Source organism: Ovis canadensis, chromosome 12 (genome assembly GCF_042477335.2).
Source record: "Ovis canadensis isolate MfBH-ARS-UI-01 breed Bighorn chromosome 12, ARS-UI_OviCan_v2, whole genome shotgun sequence".
In the NCBI taxonomy this organism is placed as follows: Eukaryota; Metazoa; Chordata; class Mammalia; order Artiodactyla; family Bovidae; genus Ovis; species Ovis canadensis.
This window is the reverse complement of record NC_091256.1, coordinates 76676075-76700604: the sequence shown is the minus strand read 5'-3', so window position 1 is coordinate 76700604 and position 24530 is coordinate 76676075. Positions and strand designations below refer to the sequence as shown.

At 41.4% G+C, this 24530-nt stretch overlaps 1 long non-coding RNA gene across 1 annotated transcript in view; it reads right to left on the bottom strand.

Annotated features, from left to right (window-relative positions):
* Positions 1-3208: 3208 nt before the first annotated feature.
* Positions 3209-24530, bottom strand: part of LOC138416690 (uncharacterized) — a 28028-nt gene continuing 6706 nt past the window's right edge. Inside the window, exon 3 of the long non-coding RNA XR_011247812.1 lies at positions 3209-3413. This is a non-coding gene — a long non-coding RNA (uncharacterized lncRNA). The remainder of the gene's footprint in view (positions 3414-24530) is intronic.

The window sequence follows — 24530 nt, the reverse complement described above, 5'->3', positions numbered from 1 at the left end:
AATACAGTAATGGGCAATTACTCTTGATGTAATTGAATTGCTGTTCAAACAAATTTGTTTTCAGTGGGCAACACTGAGCAATATATCCATTCTTTCTGTAATTATAAACAAAGCAATATTTACTCACCAGTATCCACAGTTGCTCATTCATCCATAAATTCATTCATCTGAAAAACAATGATTGTGCATCTGTTGTATGAGGTGCTCTAGTGGGTGTAGAAGACACAGAAGTATATACGATGGACATGATCTCATATGACGAAACTCAAATTCTCAGGGTGGACACAGCCAGGGAGAACTCAGAATGGGTGTTTGCTTCTTCACTTGGCAGAAGCCTTTTCTGTGATCTCAGCTTTAACTTTACACCAACAGCTTCAGGCAAGAGAGGAGGCGTGTTGGAGAAATCGTGTCCGGCAGTGATGGGGACACTTGGCGTGGCATAAGCTTCCCTCCATCTCCTCCTTCCATAGCAAACTTCTGGTGGCGCCTCCAGAATTTCTACTTTGGGCCAACAATCAGATTGGAATTGGAGGTGAGGGGGATCATGAAACCACTATTGCATGTCTTTTTCTTAGATGGTATGTTCATCCGGTGTGGCCAGGATGGAAGTGATGGAGGTCTCCGGAGGAGTCAACTAACAGCTCTTCTCTCCTCACAAGCCTGGAGCCACTCCAGCTTGAGCGTCTCTCATCCTTTGCCATATCCATTATCAAGAATATCTGTCCCTCCCTACCCCATCTGGCCAATTCCCATTTTTCCTGTGAGAAGACAAATCAGGCCAGTTTCCCTACCTGGCTCCTACCTCCAATGATGCTTTGCTAAACTCTCCCAGCCAAATGTACTTGTCTGCTTCTAGTCATCCTCTCTCTCTGCTGCAGTCATCCACCTGACCTGTGCCTTGGGGCAGGGATCCTGCCTTTACTCTTTGTATTCTTAGCAAAGCATAGGTCCCTGAAGATAGCAAGTGCTCAAGAAATGTTGAATAAATATCCCCAATCACAGGTGAAGAAACAAGTGAAGATAACAGTCAGTGATCCCTTAGCCCCTATTAAGAATCTGTGATTCTGGGAAGTTTAGCCACCCTCAGTCTACATAGATAGTTCTGTTTTAGTGATGAGACTTGATCACGGGTTTTGGAACACTCATCCCTCTGGGAGGGCAAGTCAGAGCCAAATTTCCTCCAAATCAAGCTACTATGAGCCACCTCCTAGTTTTGGGGACAGCGGCCTCCACTGGGTTTTCCTGAGGTCCTTAAGAGGTTAACAATGCAGAAAGGTCAAGAAATTTACCCCTGAATGGTACCCGAGTCTGTGATGTATGAGCACATGCTTGAGAATTAATGGGCAGCATCTTCCTTCTAGAAAGCCCTCCTCTTGAGGTTGGATAAGGAGCAGGGAAGAAGATGTGGTCCCTGATTTTAGGAAATTCAGTCCAGTTGGGAAAGCTGAGATGCAAATGGTGGTTCTGTGAGAAGAGGAAGAAGGGTTCTGGCAGAAGAAGTGGCAACTGAGGACTCTGCTCAAGAAAGGGCAGGTTTGATTGTTGAACCTATTAAGTTTGCCCTTTGTTTCTTGCCTTTCTGATTTCTTCATGAACTAAAATCCAAAATTCAGCAGCCAGAACCATTAGAGGGAGCTGTGGTCAGAAGGAATTACAGTCAGATCTATGACAATGGAAGGGAATCAGTGGGCTCTATTGATTTAATCATGACTCACTTGATGGGAGAGGGGAGCAATCTAAGGAATGAGTCGACCTCAAGAAACTGGAAAAGGCAAAGAGATGGATTTTCCCAGAGAGCCTCAAGAAGGGAATGCAGGCCTGCCTGCTCACTGATACTAGCTCAGTGAGACCTATGTTATAGCTCTAACCTCCACAACTGCAAGATATTAAATGTGTGCTGTTTTTGACCACTAAATTTGTGGTAACTTGTAACAGCAGTTGGACCTCTTAGTTAAAACATAAACAAATGAAACCCTAAAAAAATCCGGCTGCCTCCAGATACTCTGAAGAAATTTTTTATCAAGATCCTTTCCTGCCCTACCCATCTGGTCCCTATACAGAGGGATATGTATATGTATTGGGAAGAGTTGGCTTTGTATTAGCAATTCCAAGTGGAATTGTTGGGGTAGGAACCAGGTGGGGCTTATGTTTTGGAGAAAGTCTACAAGACATTGAGGTGATTTTGAAGCTAAGGCCTTCAACACCCTGCTCCCTGCCCGACCCTGTTCTGTGTTGCTGCCTGAGTCACAGGGGAGACAGTTCTTTCTGTACACTGGCTTGAGAGGGATGTTGTGAGGGGAAAATGAAGGCATCTTCATTTCTGTGTGTTGGAGCCTTCAAGTTTTGAACTTTGACTTTTTATCCAAAGTTTAGGATAAATTCGGAGAAGGCAATGGCACCCCACTCCAGTACTCTTGCCTGGAGAATCCCATGGAAGGAGGAGCCTGGAAGGCTGCAGTCCATGGGGTCGCTGAGGGTTGGGCATGACTGAGCGACTTCACTTTCACTTTTCACTTTCAGGCATTGGAGAAGGAAATGGCAACCCACTCCAGTGTTCTTGCCTGGAGAATCCCAGGGACAGGGGTGCCTGGTGGGCTGCCGTCTATGGGGTCGCACAGAGTCGGACATGATTGAAGTGACTTAGCAGCAGCAGCAGGAAAAACTGTTTTTCATGTAATGTCCAGATTCATTCGTGGATTTTTTTTTTTTCCACAAAATACTTATCAATATCTACTAATGTACCACAGACTCTGCCAGACCCTGGGAACAGAGTGATAAAACAATCAGTCCTTGCCAGCATTACGTTCAGTTTGTGGGTTATCTTTTCCCCACTGACATTTTCAATTATTCAGTTTAAGGAAATACTGTTAATGTTAATGAGCCTTTCCACCTTTCAGGTCATGATTCAGAATTCTACACCAAGTTTACCTATAGACTTGGAACTTGGTTTGCTCTGAGGTCCTTTATGAGAAAATTGTATGGGTGTCAATTTATTGTCTGAACTGGGGCTAACCACTTAACCTTTAAAACAAGTTGTTTGTAAAATGGCAAAAACAGTCCCCACATTGAAAGGCTGTTGTCCACACTGAGTAAAATGAGGCTCAAAGGAGTGAAGCAATTTCTGAGGGTTACACAGCTAGTAGCTAGTTGATCCAAGAGTATCATTTAGCAATCACTACAAAACTGAAATCACTCCAAAAGTCAGTGGTTAAAATAGGAAGCATTTATTACTGCTCAGAAGGCTACGGGTCAAGCACCAGGGAGACAGCTTGTATCATCCTGTCTGACTCCCCCAACAGGTGTGGGAGGTGGCTGGCTGGCCTCTGGCGTGGCCTGTCCATTGCTGGGCGGCTGGGCTCTTCTCCATGTGGTCTCCCATCTTTCAGCAGGCTGGTGCAGGCTCATTCCTGTTGCTGAAGCCAGGAAGAGAAAAGGGGAGAGAGAGAAGAGGCAAAAAGGTCAGAAATGGTGCAACATCACTTCTGCCATGTTCCACTGGCCAAAGCCAGTCACAAGGCGGGGTGAGATCCAGGGATGGAATTGCTGCAGTCACACACTGCATTGCACCTGAGTTCAAGGAAGCCATTAGCTGGGGCAACGATGCAATCAACCTGCCTCAGCAGCATTCACATGACTCCTGTTTGATTCTCAAACCATGCTCTTGTCTCCATAGGACACTGTCTATAAACACTTACACAGCCAGTGCTGACCCCCCCACATTCTTCCCCAATGTCTGTGTCCTGCTTTAGCCCCATTCTCTACTAGATGAACAAAACACCATCGTTCCCAACTCTAACTTTGACCTATCAAAGAATTTTGGCTTTTGCATTCGTTTGGAAAATGAGTCTCTTATTTAAAAGTACTTATTTTAAAGATTTACTTTTAAATTCATTTTTGGCTGTGCTGGGTCTTCGTGGCTGCATGCGGGCTTTCTCGGCTTGCAGGGAGTGGGAGCTACTCCTCATTGCAGTGCACGGGCTTCCCATTGTGATGGCTTTTCTTCTTGTGGAGCATGGGCTCTAGGCACCTGGGCTTCAGTAATTTGGGCTTGTGGGCTCAGCAGTTACGGCTCCCGGGCTTCGTTGCCCCAGGGCATGTGGGATCGTCCCAGAGCAGGGATCAAACCCATGTCCCCTGCGTTGGCAGGCAGAGTTTTAACCACTTGACCACCAGGGAAGGCCCTAAAAGTGTTTTTTTTGTTTTTGTTTTTTTAATTTATAAGCCTTGTAAGAAGAAATGTCTAAAAGAGATTCCTTCCCATCTTAGCAATATATACTTAATATACTGCTTAATTCGGAGAAGGCAATGGCACCCCACTCCACTATGCTTGCCTGGAAAATCCCATGGACAGAGGAGCCTGGTGGGCTGCAGTCCATGGGGTCGCTAAGAGTCGGACATGACTGAGCAGCTTCACTTTCACTTTTCACTGTCATGCATTGGAGAAAGAAATGGCAACTGGCTCCAGTGTTCTTGCCTGGAGAATCCCAGGGACGGTGAAGCCTGATGGGCTGCCATCTATGGGGTCACACAGAGTTGGACACAACTGAAGCAACTTAGCAGCATACTGCTTAATTATAACAAGGTCATTGGTCATGATGAACATGTTAATTATGCCAGGAGAGTGAGAAAATTTAACCCGTGACAAGCATATTTAGCTTCATATAAACAAGCACCATTCTCTCCAACAAACATGTCAATAACATTATTTTCTATAGAAAATAATGGTAGTCTTCAGAAACGTTACAGTCCTCCTCAAAAGAAAAATAAACACATTTTAAAACCAACCACAAAACAAGTAAAGATAAATTTTACTAGAAAATTTATCCCACCTGGTTAATATTCTGTATTCTTCATAACTCTATGATAGCTGATTTGTAAATATTCCTAATCCCTCTCCTTTTCCCTGGAAAAGGATGATCCTCAGGATATAACATTTTAAGAGCACTTGTATCAGATTTTGCACTTCCAGCTTTCTTGCTAGAATATTGTTGTACCTGGTGACCCATGGGTTTCTTTTAAAATTTTCATGAAGGTTGAATAAAAGGTTTCAGGGCTTACATCTGGTAGCATGCCACCTCACCAAGAATGTCCTTTCTTTAATTGTCTGTCCAACACAAAGGACCACATCAGGACTCACTCTGTGCTCCCTGCCATCATTTCAAGCCTTCTTCCTCCGAATGCCTTTGGCTTTTATGCTGACAACGTTGATTTTGGTACTTTAAACATGTACCATGAAGAAATTTTTAGTGATTTCTCATGTTTTGACTCATGACTTTTAAAAGAGAGGGAGTTTTCTCTGTATGCCTAGAGACTCAATATGTTCATATAAGCATAGACTCAGGGTTGGAAGACACCCTAAATGTTCACTGAATGCAAATGCATCCACAGTGCTTGCATTTCCCCTTTAAAACGTCCTGCTTTTGGTCATCCTCCAGGGATGGGAAAATCACTATCTCCCAAAGGAAATTATTTTGTTTTCAGATGACTCTGATGGTTGGAGAGCAAAAATATTACTCTCATGTTCCACTCCTCCTCTGCCACCATCCTCAACTATAATTTCCATCTCATGGGTCCAATTTTTTCCATCAGGGAAATATACAACATTCTAACCTCTTTTCCTCCTGACAGATTTCAAACATCTCCAAATAACTGAGATGTCTTTTCCAGACTAAATATCCCCCAGTTCACCTCTTTTTATGTAATACGGCTTTGAGCTCCTCTGTTGAGTCTTTTGGCAGCTCAATTACAAGCTAGTTCCTTGTGTTTTCCTTTTTTTCCTTTCTCCCTCAATGGCCTCTGTCTACCTCATAACCTAATGAGCTTCCCAGGTGGCGCTAGTGGTAAAGAATCCACCTGCCAATGCAGGAGACGCAGAGATGTGGGTTTGATCCCTGGGTTTGGATCCTCTGGAGGAGGGCATGGCAACCCACTCTAGTATTCTGGCCTGGAGAATCCCATGGACAGAGGAGCCTGGTGGGCTTCAGTCTAAGGGGTTGCAAAGAACTGAACACAACTGCAATGACTTAGCACACACACAGGCACTTAGCCTAGCACCCTTTCTCTTGAAAATCTTCTCTCCCCAGCCCAGAGGAAGGCACATTTTTGTCCCTTTCGCCTTTTCTTGTTATCTTCAAAGGGAAGCAAGGAGCATTTTTTATAGTAAAGTTTTTGCTTTCAAGCACTGTGGGGAAGATACATTGAAATAAAAAAGTAAAAACTCTAAAAGTTACCTAAAAGTTAAGTCCTTAGATGTAAGTTTCCAGGTCTACCATTTTTTACTCCTTTTAAGAAAGTAAAAGGAAGTCTGGTTCATTGTCAGCCCTGCCTTATTTCTAGAAGTGGGACTCACCAACGTTCCCTCACCACTTACTAACACTTCCCTAATTCCTGCAAGAAAGCACCTCTTTCCAGAATGTGATTCCGGCAAAGCAAATACTTCAGTGGTTAAACATCTAAAAGGCTCCCAGACTGCAAATAATCTCCACTAGATTTGTCCTACTTTCCTACTTTTGGCATTTTATCATTCTCCTAGAGACTTTTTGTTGACTTTTTGGCACTTATTGATCAAATGTTCTCACCAAAGGGGAAAAAAAAAAAAACAGAACAAGAGTGCAAAGAATATCAAGGCTAGAAATAGGGATCTGGGAGTCAGTCAATGGCATCCATTTGGTAATTGAAGCTCCAGCAATGGATAGGATCTCCTTTGGGGAATCTAAAGAAGGAAAGTGGGCTGGGAAACTCAAGGAACACCCATGTTTGTATCAAAGGTGGAGAAAAAGTCACAGTGAGATAAGTAGGTGGGGGGAGAGGAAAAGGATATAAATGAGAAAAAAACAAAGAGAAGATAACTTGAGGAAGGCAGGAGTGGTCCGGGAGTCAAATGCTGCAGCGAGGTCAAACAGGAAAAGGCAGGAAGTGTGTCCACCAGCTCACAAAAATGTCACTAGTACCTTGGTGAGACAGAAACCAGACTGTGATGGGAAATCAAAGTGGATGCACTCCAGTTTGTCTTTATCTGCCTTAGCCTGTGTGACCCCAAACTGACCCTATATAGTCCAAGTGTGGTCTGACAGGTGGTGTAAGGTGAGATCATGTCCACTTTGACCAGTTCACTCTGTTTGGTAATGAAGCTTCAGCCCACATTCAGTTATTTTCGGCAGCCTCACTTACTGCACCACTCCAATGACTCACATGAAAGTAGTCTGTTTAAACCTTATGTCATTTCCATACATGGCAGAACTAATACATGACTTCCCATCTCGCGCTTGTGCAGCTGAGTTATAAAACTAAGTTCAGAACCTCATCCAGCTACAGTTTACCTTATTAGTTTCAGTTCTTTGTTCCAACCTATGGGAACATTCTTTGTCCTAATTCTGTCATCCTACATATTAGCTATACTTCTGGCTTTAACGGCATCCATAAATTTGATTTACACTGGTGTTTCCAACCAAGTCATCAATAATGTCAAGTCCCAAGCATTCAGGCAAGGGTTGGGTGGAAACTTGAAGATATGGCTGGGTCTGAAGCCAACAACAAGTGTCTAAATGCTGACACTAGCAGGTCTGAAGCCAGCAGAGTCAGTGAGTATGGTATTAAGGGTTGTTCAAGGCCGGAAAGACAATGGATAAGTAATGGGGCAGAAACCAGGAACTGAGCCAAACCACAACCTAGATGAGCAGATTCAATATAAAGGACAGATCTAGAAGCTGGAGAAATTAAAACAATATCCAAAGTCAACAACAGGCTCAAGAGAGAGAGTGCATATACAGACACTAATTTTTGGACTTCCAGGTGGGTTTTATTTCTTCTTTTCCACATGCAAGGGTGTGTGTCCTTTAAAATTAAGGGCTTTTGATAAATAAAAATATGGTACGAGACAGGTCTTCTGGCTCTTTCCTAAGGAGCTTTTCTCACATGGAACATTTTTTTTGACTGGCCAAGTAACCAGCTACGACGAATTCTCCTAACTCTACTGTGTCTACTCCGTATTTCTCTTCTTGTTCCCAAGGAGGTGAGACTTTATAAGGAATGTTAATAGGGAGCAAGAATAGTCAAGCGAAGGGGAAGAAGGGGGAACATAGAAAATGACTTTTCACTGGGATTCCTATGTTTTATTTATTTTCTGTCCTGAAACTTCATCAAAGATTAGTATCAATATTATTTTTAACACATGTTAGCATAGCTAAAATGAAAACAAGACTGAATGCTGGGGAGGACGCGGCTAAAACTCTCATACATTGCTGGTGGGAATGCAAAACAGGATGTCCACTTTAGAAAACAGATGGGCAGTTTCTTATAGAGTTAAACATATCCTTATCACACATACATGCTAAGTGGCTTCAGTTGTGTCTGACTCTGAGCAACTCTATGGACTGTAGTTGGCCAGGCTCTTCTGTCCATGGGATTCTCCAGGCAAGAAAACTGGAGTGGGTTGCCATGCCCTTCTCCAGGGGATCTTTCTGACCCAGGGATCGAAGCCAAGTCTCTTATGTCTCCTAAAGTGGCAGGTGGGTTCTTTACCACTAGTACCACCTGGGAAGCTCAGTAATTCCACATGACCCAGTAATTCCATTCGTAGGTATTTATCGAAGCAAAGTTAAAATTTTGTTCACACAGAAACCTTTACACCAATGTCTATAGTTGCTGTATTAATAATTGGCAAAAACTGCAAAACAACCTAAATTTCTTCAGGTGGTGAACAGATAAACAAATTGGTATATCCATATAATAGACTACTGCTGCTACTGCTAAGTCACTTCAGTCGTGTCCGACTCTGTGCGACTCCATAGACGGCAGCCCACCAGGCTCCCCCGTCCCTGGGATTCTCCAGGCAAGAACCCTGGAGTGGGTTGCCATTTCCTTCTCCAATGCGTGAAAGTGAAAAGTGAAAGTGAAGTCGCTCCGTTGTGTCCGACCCTCAGTGACCCCATGGACTGCAGCCTTCCAGGCTCCTCCGCCCATGGGATTTTCCAGGCAAGAGTACTGGAGTGGGGTGCCATTGCCTTCTCCGATAATAGACTACTACTCAACAATAAAAAGGAATGCTCTACTGACATATACAATAACATGAATGAATCTCAAAATTATTAGGCAGAGTGAAAAAGGATATATACTGTATGATTCCTTTTATATTACAATCTAGGAAAGGAAAAACTGTAGGGATAAAAATAAATCATTGGTTACCTACAGGCGGGAGCAGTAGGAGAAACTGACTATGAAGAGGCACGTAATGGGATTTTGGAAGGTGATGTAACCATTCTGCATCTTGATTGTGGTGCTTGCTCAATGACTTTATGCATTTATCAACACTCATAAAACTGTACACAGAAAAGAGAAGATTTTAGTCATATGCAAATTGTTGTTATTTAGTTGCTAAGTCGTGTCTGACTCTTTTCAACCCCATGGACTATATATAGCCTGCCAAGTTCCTCTGTCCATGGGATTTCGAAGGCAAGAATACTGGAATGGGTAGCCATTTCCTTCTTCAGGGCATCTTCCTGACCCAGGGATCGAACCCGCATTTCCTGTGCTGCAGGCAGATTCTTTACCAAGAGCCACTTGGGAAGCCCTATATGTAAATTACAACTCAATAAACATGACTAAAGAGTATATTTCCTTTAGTAGCCCAAACTTTCAACAGTAATGATTAATTATATTATGAAATGTTTATACAATAAAGCATTACACAGTTGTTTTGGACTTTGTGAGACTTTTTCTGTGCCCAGTAGCTTATGAAGAATCTTTACAGGGACTTCCTTTAAAGGGAAGTAGATACAGTGGATAAGTGGTACAGCAGATAAGAATCTGCCTGTCAATGCGGGAAACACAGGTTCCATCCCTGGTCTGGGAAGATTTCATGCACCACAGCTACTGAAGCCCGGACACCCAGAGAAGTTACAGCAGTGAGTAGCCCGTGCACCACAATGAAGACTATCCCCCTGCTCACCACAACTAGAGAAAGCCCACAGGTAGCAAGAAAGACACAGCACAGCCAAAAATAACTAATACTAAATTATTTAGAAAAGAGCCTTTACATAGGGGCAAAATGTCTCTGTTCCTAAGTTAGAAGTCACCGACTTGTTTTTCCACATTCCCTTGCAGCTAGGGCATGGGGGAGTGTCAAATGTTCCTCTTGTGTCAGATTCACTCTTAACAAAATTCCAATTCAAAATCGTGGTGAGAAGAAAGAGGTGTCTACAAAGTCATCCATTCTGCTGAGGGTGGTGTGTTGTGGCACAGAGAGATTTCCAGAAGGGCAGTGACAGAGGGTTGAGCAGCAGCGTTCTACCCCCAAAGTCAGAGGTGTGGTTAAGTTCCTGAAGCATCCTGGGGCTATAAATTGAGCTGTATATTCCTCAGGCCTGGCTCTTGTGCCCTCCAAGAGATTAACACCTTTCCATTAATTTAAATTTTAAGTTAATTAATTTAATTAGCCATTCGTGTTGTTGTTTGCAACCAGGAACCTAGAGTGGATAGAACAGTCATTAAAAATTATGTTTATAACCAGAGCCTTACCAACATGAGCTCAGACTACATCATGGATATGGCGGCTTATATCATCATGGAAAAATGGGACTTGTGCCTGGCAATGACTTCCACACCATGAGCACATGTAGGAGGTGAGTGCTGTCATTTCTGGCAAGAAGCTCTACAACAAGGTACAGCCTACATCACTCATCTAAAAATGGGTTCCAAGTCTCCGTTTAAACAGCAGGAAGACAGAAGAGAAAGGACGGTCTTCACCTGCAGGTTTCCAAACTCATAGCTGCACTGAAATTCAGAACATTAAGAAGAGCCATTTAAATGTTTCTGCTGAGCTATTTGATTTTCAATATATCGAGGTGTACCATCCTTGAAAAGAACTGTTAACATGGAGCTTGCAACAATGTAGGAAAGGCTTAACTACAGCTTTGAGTTTATTAAACACACACACACACACACACACACAGGGAGGTTAAATAATTAAATATGTACCTATAGGCAAAATAAGCCTGGAAGAAAATTTGCTCAAATGGATACAGGAGCTTGGGCAGGTGAGTTTTTAAATAGTTATTACTGTCCTTTGTATCCACTTCCCTTCTCTTCCTCCATGTTCTAAAATGAAGATAATCTGTCAAACTCAGAAAAACGTGAATGTTTTGAAATATCTCAAGTTTGCACTTATATTCAGCAAAAAATGCCCTCTTTTTTCCTAGAATCCCATACAATAAAGGACTCTTTGGGAGCATTTACTCCTTGCCTTAAGCCCGTTGACCCCCATAACGGGGAATGATATATAAGCAAAAGGGAAAAGGTCACTAGAAACCTTGCCAAGTTAAAATTAGCCCTTAGGATAACTGTTTGGTGAGAACTCTTCTAAAGGGCTCTGTTGCTTCTTTTGAAGTTCTGATCTTGACTCAAAGCTGCTTCATCAGAATTCCTAAGGTGACGCCCCAGCATCTGCCAGACCACCTTGCCAGCACTTTCTTCCCACCATGAAAAGCCGGGCACCTGGGCATGGCAAGATCCGACAGACTGCGCAGTGGGAAGTTAGGAACTCCTAGCTTTATTTTTGCTCATGGATTACTGAGGAATCCCCCGAGAGGTCTTACATGAAAGACAATATATTTAAGCCCACTACTGCTTGCTTGATATGCCTTAAGAAATGACAAATACGAAAGAGGTCACACTCATTAAAGCATAACATGACATGTTATGAAAAACACAACATATGGTCATTTGAAGTCTGAGAATCCTGCTGAGTTTTAAATTTTTCATCTGAATATCCTTTGATGTATAACCGTGTCCTTTCTGATTCTTTGAAAAATGAGCATTTTGAGATCAAAACCACAGATGGAAACTTTCTCTTAGTGGGTAAAAATCACCTGAAGATAAAGTTGCTAGACTCTATTAAAGAGATGAGATTAAACACATGGACACGAAGCATTTTAAATAGATCTCCATGAAAAAGATAATCTATTAATCATTCTTTAAAATTTAGTAAACTCATAAAATTTGGAGACACTCCTTTAAATGAAATATTTTTTCACTTCTAGTTATATGATGTTATCAGGGAAGCAGTAACCTTCTTCCATTTAATAAAAACTGGTGACCCTTTATCAACTGAGCAAGACTCAACTGAGAATCTATTGTGATTAACATTAGTTTGGAATCAGCAGTATGTTAGTAAAATCCCTGGGAAAGGGATTATGCATTAAATTTTATGCTTACCGTTTGCTAACTAAATTAGTGCTAAGATGTAAGTGATGAAGCTAATGGAGACATATGTAAAGTTTGCTTTCTTTTCCTCTCTATTTATTTGGGATTTTAACTCCCATCCCTAGGCCTTTAGAACATCTGTTGGATCATAGAAAAAGCAAGAGAATTCCAGAAAAAATCTACTTCAATCCATTGACTAGCTGAAGTCTTTGACTGTGTAGATCACAACAAACTGTGGAAAATTCTTAAAGAGATGGGAATACCAGACCACCTGACCTGCCTCCTGAGAAATCTGTATGCAGGTCAAGAAGCAACAGTTAGAATTGGACATGGAACAATGGACTGGTTCAAAATTGGGAAAGGAGTACCTTAAGGCTCTATATTGTCACCCTGCTTATTTAACTTATATGCTGAGTACATCCTGCGAAGTGCCAGGCTGGATGAAGCAAAAGCTGGAATCAAGATTGCCGGGAGAAATATTGATAACCTCAGATATGCAGATGACACCACCCTTATGGCAGAAAGCAAAGAGGAACTATAGAGCCTCTTGATGAAGGTGAAAGAGGAGAGTGAAAAAGCTGGCTTAAAACTCCACATTCAAAAAACTAAGATCATGGCATCTGGTTCCATCACTTCATGGCAAATAGATGGGGAAATAATGGAAACAGTGACAGACTTTATTTTGTTGGGCTCCAAAATCACTGCTGACTGTGACTGCAGCCATGAAATTAAAAGATGCTTGCTCCTTGGAAGAAAAGCTATGACAAACCTAGATAGTGTTATTAAAAAGCAGAGGCATTACTTTGCTGACAAAGTTCTGCATAGTCAAGGCTATGGTTTTTCCAGTAGTCAAGTATGGATGTGAAAGTGAAAGTGTTAGCTGCTTAGTCATGTCCGACTCCGCGATCCCATGGACTCCTCTGTCCCACCAGGCTCCTCTGTCCAGTGGATTTTCCAGGCAGGAATTATGGATTTTCCAGGCAGGAATCTGGAGTGGCTTGCCATTCCCTTCTCCAGAACTGGATGTGAGAGTTGGACCATAAAGAATGTTGAGTGCCAAAGAATTGATGCTTTTGAACTGTGGTGGAGAAGACCCTTGAGAGTCCCTTGGACTGCAAGGAGATCAAATCAGTCAATCCTAAAGGAAATCAATACTGAATATTCATTGGAAGGACTGATTTTGAAGCTCCAATATTTTGGCCACCTGATGCAAACAGCCGACTCATCAGAAAAGACCCTGATGCTGGGAAAGACTGAAGGCAGGAGGAGAAGGGGACGACAGAGGATGAGTGGTTGGATCGCATGTCTGACTTGATGGACATGAGTTTGAGTAGGCTCTGGGAGATGCAGGACAGGGATGCCTGGTGTGCTGCAGTCCATGGGGTCGGAAAGGGTCGGATACGGCTGAGCGACTGAACAACAACAATCACAAGCAAGGTCATGTGTAGTAGTGTATATAGTAGCTCAGTCACGTACGACTCTATGTGCCCCCATGGACTGTAGCCTACCAGACTCCTCTGTCTGTGGGATTCTCCAGGCAATAATACTGGAGTGGGTTGCCATGCCCTCCTCCAGGGGATTTTCTCAACCCAGGGATCGAATCCACATCTCTGCATCTCCTGTGTTGGCAGGTGGATTCTTTACCACTGCGCCACCTGGAAATAGGGTCGTACTGCTGCTGCGTCGCTTCAGTCGTGTCCAACTCTGTGAGACCCCATAGACAGCAGCCCACTAGGCTCCACTGTCCCTGGGATTCTCCAGGCAAGAACCCTGGAGTGGGTTGCCATTTCCTTCTTCAATGCACGAAAGTGAAAAGTGAAAGTGAAATTGCTCAGTTGTGGCCGAGTCTTAGCGACCCCATGGACTGCAGCCCACCAGGCGCCTCTGCCCATGGGATTTTCCAGGCAAGAGTACTGGAGTGGGTCACCACTGCCTTCTCCGAATAGGGTCCTAACGCTGATGTAATTAGTTACCACTAACTAGGTGGCTTAAAGTGACAAAATGTATCTTCTCTCGGTTGTGGAATGCACCCAAGAAATGCAAAACCAAGGTGCCCACAGGCGATGCCTGCTCTGAGGCTTCTAAGGGCAAAGCCTCCTCTGCCTCTCCCAGCTTCTGCTGGCTCCAGGCATTCTTTGGCTTGTGGCTGTACAACTCCAATCTCTGTTTCAGTCTTCACGTGGCTTTCTCTGTGTCTTCTCTTCTGTTTATTCTAAGAACTCTTGTCATTGGCTTTAGGACCTACCAAAGATATCCAGGAAGGGAAATTTTCATCTTGGAAAATAGAATACTGTATTTTCTTGAAATCCTACATTTTCCCCCCTTAACTCTGTATCCTTTATTTTTGAGAAGAAAAATCCCAAAATATTACCCTTTCATCCTTTCCCTTTTGCAGCCCTCTTGATGTTTTTAAGTATCGTATGATATCTTACAAGGCCTCTGAAGTCACTTGAATGGTGGACCCCAAGAGATACTTCCATATCCTCACCCCTGTAACCTATGAATGTGAGTTTATTTGGATAAAGGTCTTTGCAGATATCTCTAGGGGGCCACCATTCAAACCACTACAAAGGCCTTGTAAGGTATCATATAGTACTTAAAAACATAGAGGGCTGCAAAAGGGAAGGGATAAAAGGGTAATAATAATTTGGGATTTTTCTTCTCAAAAATAAAGGATGTAGAGTTGAGGAAAAAATGCAGGATTTCAAGAAAATATAGTATTATATTTTCCAGGATGAAAATTTATGTTCCTAGATATTTCCTAATTCATTCATTAATCTAACATTTAGGCCATGTTTTTTAAACTATCACACAAGCTCGGTGTTGTGTTTTTTTTTTTTTTTTTTTAAGAAAAAAACTTTCCTGACCCCAAAAATTGTTTGCTAGTATGAGAGACAATTCAGATTATATGAATTTTGCTGCACCATCATAAAAATTCTTTGAAGGCTTCATCAATTTCCCCCTGGTGCTTCACATCCTTTTGGTATTTAAATCACTTGTTTTGGAAGAAACTATTGTGTACTAGAGACCGGAGTGTTAAATTGAAAATGAAGTTGGTGTAGGCTAACTTTTTTAGAGGTCAGTTCATATTTTTATCTTATAAAGACTCTTGCTTTCCTGCACAAACTTATATCTGTAGAGATTGCCTGTTCTGATAAAAGAACTTCTATTAACAAATGAGAATGTGTCAAACAAGTACAGGAAACAGGAATTGCTCTGTTTGCCCTGGGGAGGAGTCGACTTGAGCTGGGGCAGATGAAGGGCACAAGATATTGTGTACATTACTTACACAATACCTTGGGCTTCCAAGGTGGCTCAGCAGTAAGGAATCTACTTGCCAATGCAGGAGACACCAAAGTTGTGAGTTCAATTCCTGGGTTGGGAAGATCCCGTGGAGGAGGAAATGGCAACCAATTCCAGTATTCTTGCCTGGAAAATTCCATGGACAGAGGAGTCTGGTGAGCTGCAGTCTCCAGGGTCACAACAGTCAGACATGACTTAGTGACTGAGCATGCAGGCATGCATACAGTACTTCATACCTTTTAAATTAATTAAATGGGAAGACTCATATGGCAAGAAAGATTAGACTTATTTTAATTACTCTAAAAGAGAAAATCTTAGAAGCAGCTGAAAGTACAGAGAGCTAACATTCTTCTCAGTGTGAAGAAAGAGTTTCTGATAGTTAGAATTGTCCATAAGCAGAAAGGGTCATCATGCAGAGCAGTAACACAGCCGCTGTTAGAAATGTTCAACCCACGGCCAATGACCCTGGGATATATCATCAGTGTCCTTGGAGTATCAGTGATTTGGAGTATGAGAGATTATAGGGTGGAGAGGCTGTTGGTTTAAAACTCTATAACCTTTGGATTAAGACAATGTGCCACAGAATAGGTCAATTCAAGACCAGAAAAAGAGATTAGCTATCCTCTCCCTTAGCTTCTAAATCATCATTGTTCAATAGAAATATGATATAAATCATAATTAAAATCTTTCTATTAGTCACATTAAAAACATGAAAACAGGTCAAATCAGTGTTTGTAATATTTTATTTTATTATATTTTATTTAACCCAATATATTTAAAATACCATTGCTTAACCATGTTAAATATTAAAAAGTCATCAGATAGTCTACAATATTAAAAAGTCATCAGATAGTCTACAATATTAAAAAGTCATCAGATAGTCTACACTATTTTTTCATAACAGGTCTTTGAAATCCAATGTATACATTTATGGACTAACCACATTTTGAGTGCTCAACACCCACATGTGGCTACTGACTACCACATTGAACATCATAGTTCTAGAATTTGCTGTTAATGAAATCACCAGTCAGATTTCTGGCAGCTAGAAAAAGAAACTTCATAAATGCATGTGCTGGTAAATGGAAGTGTTGGGAAAACACTTCTGATTGACTGGTGTACATTCACATGTCCTTGGGTGACTACTCTCATAATTTCCCTGCTTTCTCACCAAAACTTAGTATTAAGTAAATAATTTTGCAAACCACCAACTTTTAAAAAATCAACTTCCAACAGGACCCACCCTCCAAAAGTAAAGCAGTAAATAACAGCCGTCCAGTGCTTTCATGTTAATCCTACCGTATTTAATTCTTTTATTCCAGGAGCAACTGCAATTACAGATATGGTAGCTTTTACTGTTTACTAGCTAGCTGTGTCTCTTCTCACCATGGGATTTAAGTACTCTCAAGGGAAGTTGCCTTGCAGTATTTCCAGTAACACACCATGTCTATGGATCTTATGCAGATGAGACAGGATAAGGAAAATCATAAACTCGCTTGCTCCTTGGAAGAAGGAGCAACCTAGACAGCATATTCAGAGAAGGCAATGGCACCCCACTCCAGTACTCTTGCCTGGAAAATCCCATGGATGGAGGAGCCTGGTGGGCTACAGTCTATGGGGTCGCTGAGAGTCGGACATGACTGAGCAACTTCACTTTCACCTTTCACTTGCGTGCATTGGAGAAGGACATGGCAACCCACCCCAGTGTTCTTGCCTGGAGAATCCCAGCGATGGGGGAGGCTGGTGGGCTGCTGTTTATGGGGTTGCACAGAATCGGACACAACTGAAGTGACTTAGGAGCAGCAGCAGCAGACAGCATATTAAAAAGCAGAGACATTACTTTGCCAACAAAGGTCCATCTAGTAAAAGCTATGGTTTTTCCAGTAGTCATGTATGGATGTGACAGTTGGACCGTAAAGAAAGCTGAGTGCCAAATAATTGATGTTTTTGAACCATGGTGTTGGAGAAGACTCTTGAGAGACCCTTGGATTGCAAGGAGATCCAGCCAGTCCATCTTAAAGGAAATCAGTCCTGAATACTCATTGCTAGGACTGATGTTGAAGCTGAAAGTCTAATACTTTGGCCATCTGATGTGAAGAACTGACTCATTTGAACAGACCCTGATGCTGGGAAAGATTGAAGCCTGGAGGAGAAGTCAACAACAGAGGATGAGATGATTGGATGGCATCATGGACTCAATGGACATGAGTCTGAGTAAACTCCAGGAGTTGGGGATGGACAGGGAGGCCTGGTGTGCTGCAGTCCATGGGGTCTCAAAGAGTCGGACAAGACTGAGCAACTGAACTGAACTGAAAGATAAACTGGGCTAAATCTGTAAGCAAAATTCCTTCAGGGCTCAGTCAAAATAATATTTTTTTAACACTTCTCCAAGGAGATTCTATAATTTATTTACAGTATTTGAGGATTTAATAAACTATATACAATAAGCAAAATTAAAACTAAAAGCAGGATTTTTCCAGAGTTAACCCATTTTAGGAATCCACGAACTTACACTTGGCATCTATAAGTATAATAATGACTGTAAGAACACCAAAGCAAGAATTTGGCACAGATGGTCAAGTGTCTCATAATATTTGATATTCTCTTCTTCTGTCTAGTAAGAGAGTCTCCTGAGCTTAAGCTGAACACACAGCTGCTCAGTTAGAGGCTAAAAATCTCAGCCTTCCTTGCAGCTCGGTGTGACCAATTGAATAACTCCTTCTCAATGAGATGTGAATATAAGTGGTAAGTTCACCTTCCTGGTCACATCCTTTAGGAAAGAAACTGCTTGCCCTCCTCTCTCTCTTTCTCCTTCAGAGGGCTGGAAGGCTTATGTGATTCTGGTAAACCAGCTTTTACCATAGATATGCCTATCAGGGGTAGAATAGCAACCTGAGTTCCAGAATGCTTCACAGAGTAGAACTGCCCATCAGGTGCCCTGAATTACCCACCTGCTCCTGAATATTACCTGGGTAACTTTCTTTTCTTTTTTTTTTTTTAACATGCTACTTTAGATTTTATTCACTTTGTATTTTTCTCCAAAATATTACAGTACTATTAATTCACTTGGTTACAGATGAGTACATACTTAAGGTGTGAGAAAGTGGAAAATTTTATGTCTTTTATAAAAAAGTCTTATTTTTAATTGGAGGATAAGTGCTTTACAATATAGTGACAGTTTCTGCCATACATAAAGATGACTCAGCCCCAGGCACACACATGTCCCTTTCCCTCTTAAACCTCTCTCCCCGCTTCCATCCCATCCCACCCCTCCATGTCGTCACAGAGCAGGGCTTTGGCTTTCCTGCCACAAACAGCAAATTCCCACTGGCTATTTTACATATGGTAATATATGCTTCGACACTACTCTCTCAAGTCTTCAACAACTTTCTATCTTGTATAAATCATTGGATTTGGGATCTCATTCTCTCAGCCCCTTGGCTTATATCCTAATTAATAAAAGAGTTTAGCATCAACATCACTATCATTTGAACTATTTGTCTATTATTTTTAACCATCTTTATACTATATGAGCGGAGAAGGCAATGGCACCCAACTCCAGCACTCTTGCCTGGAAAATCCCATGGACGGAGGAGCCTGGTAGGCTGCAATCCGTGGGGTGGCTAAGAGTCAGGCACGACTGAGCGACTTCACTTTCACTTTTCATTTTCATGCATTGGAGAAGGAAATGGCTACCCACTCCAGTGTTCTTGGCCTGGAGAATCCCAGGGATGGGGAGCCTGATGGGCTGCCATCTATGGGGTCGCACAGAGTCGGACACGACTGAAGCGATTTAGCAGCATACTATATGAGACTATATCCTTAAAAAACATAGGGAATTTTTTTTTTTAATCTTAGAAGAAAGGGTTCTATAACTATTTGTTAGGGCGGAGACTCAGTATTAAATGACATGATACAGTGTTTATGAAGTCTTCATAAACTCAAAATGGTTGCAAGTGAAAAGTCATTATGTTAACCTGGAGCTAACAATCCACAATAGTAGTGTGCTAATAGTGGTTATGCAAACATTTTAGCCAACTAATGTTTTTAGCTCACCTCCAAGGTAACATAATACAGCAGACATTCACCTGCTTCCAGAATAATTGGTTTTTCAGGCACTGTAATATAGCAGGAGGGACAATGAAGTATACAGAGACACTATTTTTTCATTCACTCCATGGAAGGGGTTGTTTATCTGTATATAAAGCTGGCTCTAGTTTTTCGGGAGACTGATTCAATTCACCACTTAAAAGAGACTTTATAAAACGGTCTCATAATATGTTAGCTATCTAATTTCTTATGTGTTAACGTGACAGCAAACCTAATTAAACCTGCCACTGGCATATCATTCTATTAATTTTTCTTTCACTGCTCTCAAATGATTCAATGTAATTTTTCTGTCAACATTTACTAAGTGTCCACTGTACACAGAACACTCCTAAGGGACTGTCAAGAAAGATAAGGACCGAAATGTCCTTTATCTCATTTCACCTTTCTGCCACGTGGGACGCTACAGGACACTCCCTCCATGAAACGTTCTAATCCTTTGACTTCCGCGACGCTTTTCTCATCTTTTTTTTTTCTATTTTTTCCACTTCTTAAATGTTGGAGAGCCCCATTGTTCCTTTCTGAACTTTCTCTTTTCACCCTTCGTTCTTAGGTTTTTTGGAGTCACCAACCCCTTGGAGAATGTGATAAAATGCACCTTGTGGGGAGGGCTTGTTGTGTATAATTCTAGAATTCTCTGGACATCCTGAAGCAGCTGGTGACTCCCTGTGGGTCCTTACCCCTCAGGAAGAACACCTTTCCATGGCTTTAACTACCACCTTGGTGCCTGATGACGCTCAAATCTTTTAAACTAGCTGGGCTCCCCTCCCCAACCCTTGCCCTGTCCCATCCTTCTCTCTCCAGACCCATATATCCAGCTTCTTGATGCACCCCTTCACTTGGATATCAAACAGGCACCTCAAACTCAAACTCAATATTTGAACTTATCAATCACTTGCTCTCCAGTTACCCCTCATCCTATGGTTTCCATTTTGGTGAGTCACACCACCATCCAATAAATTGCTCAAGTTATAAAGAAATAAAAGCATCAACCCAGATTACTACTTCTAAAACAGTATTTGTCGAATGATTAAGTGAACAAATGAATGGAAGGACAGATTAAGTATGATGAAGACGACAGAGAATAGCTATTAAGAATGATACAATGAAGCTTAGGTTCAAAGGTACATGAATGCTAAAGGCTTGCTTAACTAAGCAAAGTCTTCACCCACAGGAATATATATTCTTAAGTACCCATTAGGACAAGGTACTGTGCGAGGCATTGATTTCATTAAGGATTAGACTTTAACAATGTTTTCAAAGAAATGACAAACATGGTTTGTCAGAAAGGAGTAGCAACAGTATTTCAAGTGAGATAAATATTTTTTAAATTTAATTAATCTTACTGCATGACCAATAAATGCTCAACTATTAATAGCTTCTCCAGGTCCTTTTTATTGTACCTTCAAAGATTTCATCATAGTTTATACACAGTAGCTGTTACAGTGGACACTCAAGAAAATGGGACACATTTTGGAGGTTAAGATCATGAAACTTGGCAGCTTTGCCTCCCTGAACTCCCTTAGCTCTTTCTTTGCCTTTCTCTGATGGCACTTATTTTCTGTTTTATTTTATACTGATCTGTGTGCAGCTTTTATCCACCTCAGAGAGGTTTTTCCTCTCACTCCTAGCCCCTCCCAAAGACTGTGCATACCCAATTGTGTACCTTATATCTTAAAGGGGAAAAAATTTTTTTTAACTTTTTATGCTGTATTGGGGTATAGCCAATTAATACTGTTGTGATGGTTTCAGGTAAAGAACAGTAAATATTTTATATCTGGAAGGGGAACAGTAAATATTGTCAATGAATGTTTTTCAACATCAGCTGCTGCTGCTGCTAAGTCACTTCAGTCATGTTCGACTCTGTGTGACCCCGTGGACGGCAGCCCACCAGGCTCCCCCATCCCTGGGATTCTCCAGGCAAGAACACTGGAGTGGGTTGCCATGTCCTTCTCCAGTGCGTGAAAGTGAAAAGTGAAAGTGAAGTCACTCAGTCGTGTCCGACTAGTAGCAACCCCATGGACTGCAGCCTACCAGGCTCCTCCGTCCATGGGATTTTCCAGTCAAGAGTACTGGAGTAGGGTGCCATTGCCTTCTCCGCTCAATATCAGCAATCTCATTTAAAGAAAATATCAAAGGTCCTATAAATCAAAGAAATTGTTACAATTGGTTTTATAGAGTTCGTCATGCTTCCCAATAATTAAACAAATTACAGATGTTTTAGTACTTCAAGGCAGCAAGGAACATGTTAGCCCATTTTAGAAAGTTATTCATGAGGCAAGGTATTGGCTGGTTAAATGCTGCCTCCAGGGGCAGACTGTGTGTTTATGAAACTTGGCTTTGCCAACTTAATGACTGGCAGGTTGAGGGACTCTTGGTATATCACTTTCCTCATCTGGAAAATGAGAATTGTAATAGTACTCACAGAATTGTTAAAAGGATAAAAATGTATACACACAATGCACACACGAATGGTGGTTGAATTCATTGGACATCAGCCAGCATTTTCTTATAACCCCAAGAAGAAGAAGGGGGGGTGGTGGTGGTGATCATGATCATTTATTAAATTAGGAAAGAATGAGATTTTCTTCTTCAGAAAATATGGTATGGACAACATCTCTCCTATCTTCCCAGCTCAAAATATTCCCAGGATCCCCAACTTAACCATGACATTACAAATGCCTAGACAGTATTTCTCTGTCCTATAAAAGACAAAACATTTGTCTATCATCTTCTCAGTCTTCTGGTTTTCTGAATAAAGTCATATTCTTTGCCTCAACACCTCCTCCCTTGGTTAAGTGGCCTGTCATGTGGTGAGAAGACAAAGTTTGGACTTGGTAACAGGTATTTTTAAGATGTAGGTAAGAGTTGAAACACATTGTATTTTAAATTAAATAGGTATAGATTCCATACAAACCATGTTCTATCCTTTTTAGCATTCCCTACTCAAACAACTTATTTCCCCTCCCAAATCAAGGTAACAGATTTTTCTGTGTGGTTGTCCTCTTCTCTAATTTTCCCCACTCTTCACCCAAAAAAGCTTCCAAGAATTTAAAGAAAGGCACTGTTATCTAACCAAATCTAGGGCACTATGCAAAGAATTAATCAGGAATTCCAGGCTGGCTAGTTGACCTTGCTGACCTCCTACGACGTTCTCAATCTGCCATTACTGTCAGCCCACTATTGGCAAGACTTCAGGCAATGTCAGAAGAGGTAGAAGAGGGTGTGGCTGCGGCTTAAAACTGGAGCAGAAGCTACAAAGAATAGCACACTTCAGAGAGAGGACCATGAGACACAATAGAACAATAGCCTCTGATAGTCAACCCAGTCATGGGATGATGAGTGACAGAGGGCTGCCTTTCATACAAGAGAACTTCTTATAAGGTTCTGGAGGCTCGCTCATGCGTCACAGGGACATATGTCTCTGCCATGGGGAACCCACAGATGAGCAAAGGCCAGCATTCCTCAAGCCATATACATCCACAGACACTGTATTTATCATTCTAAGAAAAGGTCATGGCAGGGTAAGGGATTTTAGCATTGCTTAGAGAAGGAATGCTTTCCGAGTAAATTTTCAAAGAATCCTAGAGAACTGTTTTATAATTCCTACAATTGACTGGTAAATCTAACATCTAATTCTATGTCAAAGACATGTGTGTTGAGGGGTGGGGTTGAGGTACAATTGGCACATGGCATTATACTAGTTTCAGGCAATAACATAATGCTTCAATATTTGTGTGTATTACAAAATAATTACCATGATAAATCTAGGTAACATCTATCACCACACAGTTAAAAAAATTTTTCCCTGTGTTGAAAACTTTTAAGATCTACTCTCTTGGCAACTTTCAAAGATGAAATAGTGTTATTAACTATGGTCGCCATGTTGAACATTATATCCCCATGACATTTATTTAATAGCTTGTAACCAAAAGTGTGATTTTTATATTATACCTAAAGTGGTAAAAATTGGGTACAAGTTTTTTTCCTCTCTTTGCAAGACAAATGGAAACAGACAAAAAAGACACCAAATTGATCAATATGAATGTTTCTGGGCAAACACTGTTGAAAATATAGCTTAACTTAAAAAATTCTTCTTCCCATAATTTTTATCACATTTTATAATCAGTTACCGCAGTCTGCCCAATTTTTTGGCGACTCATTATTACATCTTTCTTAGCAAAGGAGAAGACCTGTATCTCCCGTTAGCAGGATTTTCCTTTCCTGAATTTGTGCAACCTAATTATACTGTTGTTTTTTTTTTCTCCTTTTTACTCAAAATAACGTGATGGGGAAAGAAAAAGCCAGGCCAGGAGCACTTACTGTTCTATGTTCATATGATCTGAGAGAATCTGACAGAGCTGGGGGAAGGAGATCCTTGGACTTCAGAGACCATGTAATAGAGTTTCGGTGATTACATAAGTTTTTATTTAAATTAGGACAGCTTTGAAAATAAATGAAAGAGAGCACTAATCAGATAAGATAATAGGACAATGCTGTAAATCAAGAGGCAAATGAGAATTTATGGTCATCCTAATATGGTGGAAATGGTCTGGACTTATAACCAAATCTCAACCGTACCATTTCCTTGCTTTTGACTGGTGCAAAGTGATATAATCTCTGTGAACTTCATCTTCATTAGTAAAACAGGGATAATAATTCTCACATGTTAAGAGAGGGGAGAGGGACCTGGTGTAGTATATATCCTTTGTAAGTATTATCCTGATGATGTCTGCATGTGTATCCAAAGTTCTTCACCATAGACAGCATGATATTATGAATGGATTAGGTTAAACTGCACTTGAGGTGCAGTCAGTTGTCTCATCACAAATCCCTACTCCAGCATGGCAGCTGGAGAGGTCATCAGGAAGACTCCTTATAGAGGTAGGGACTTCCTATAGAGGTAGGTATAGATTTCCCTG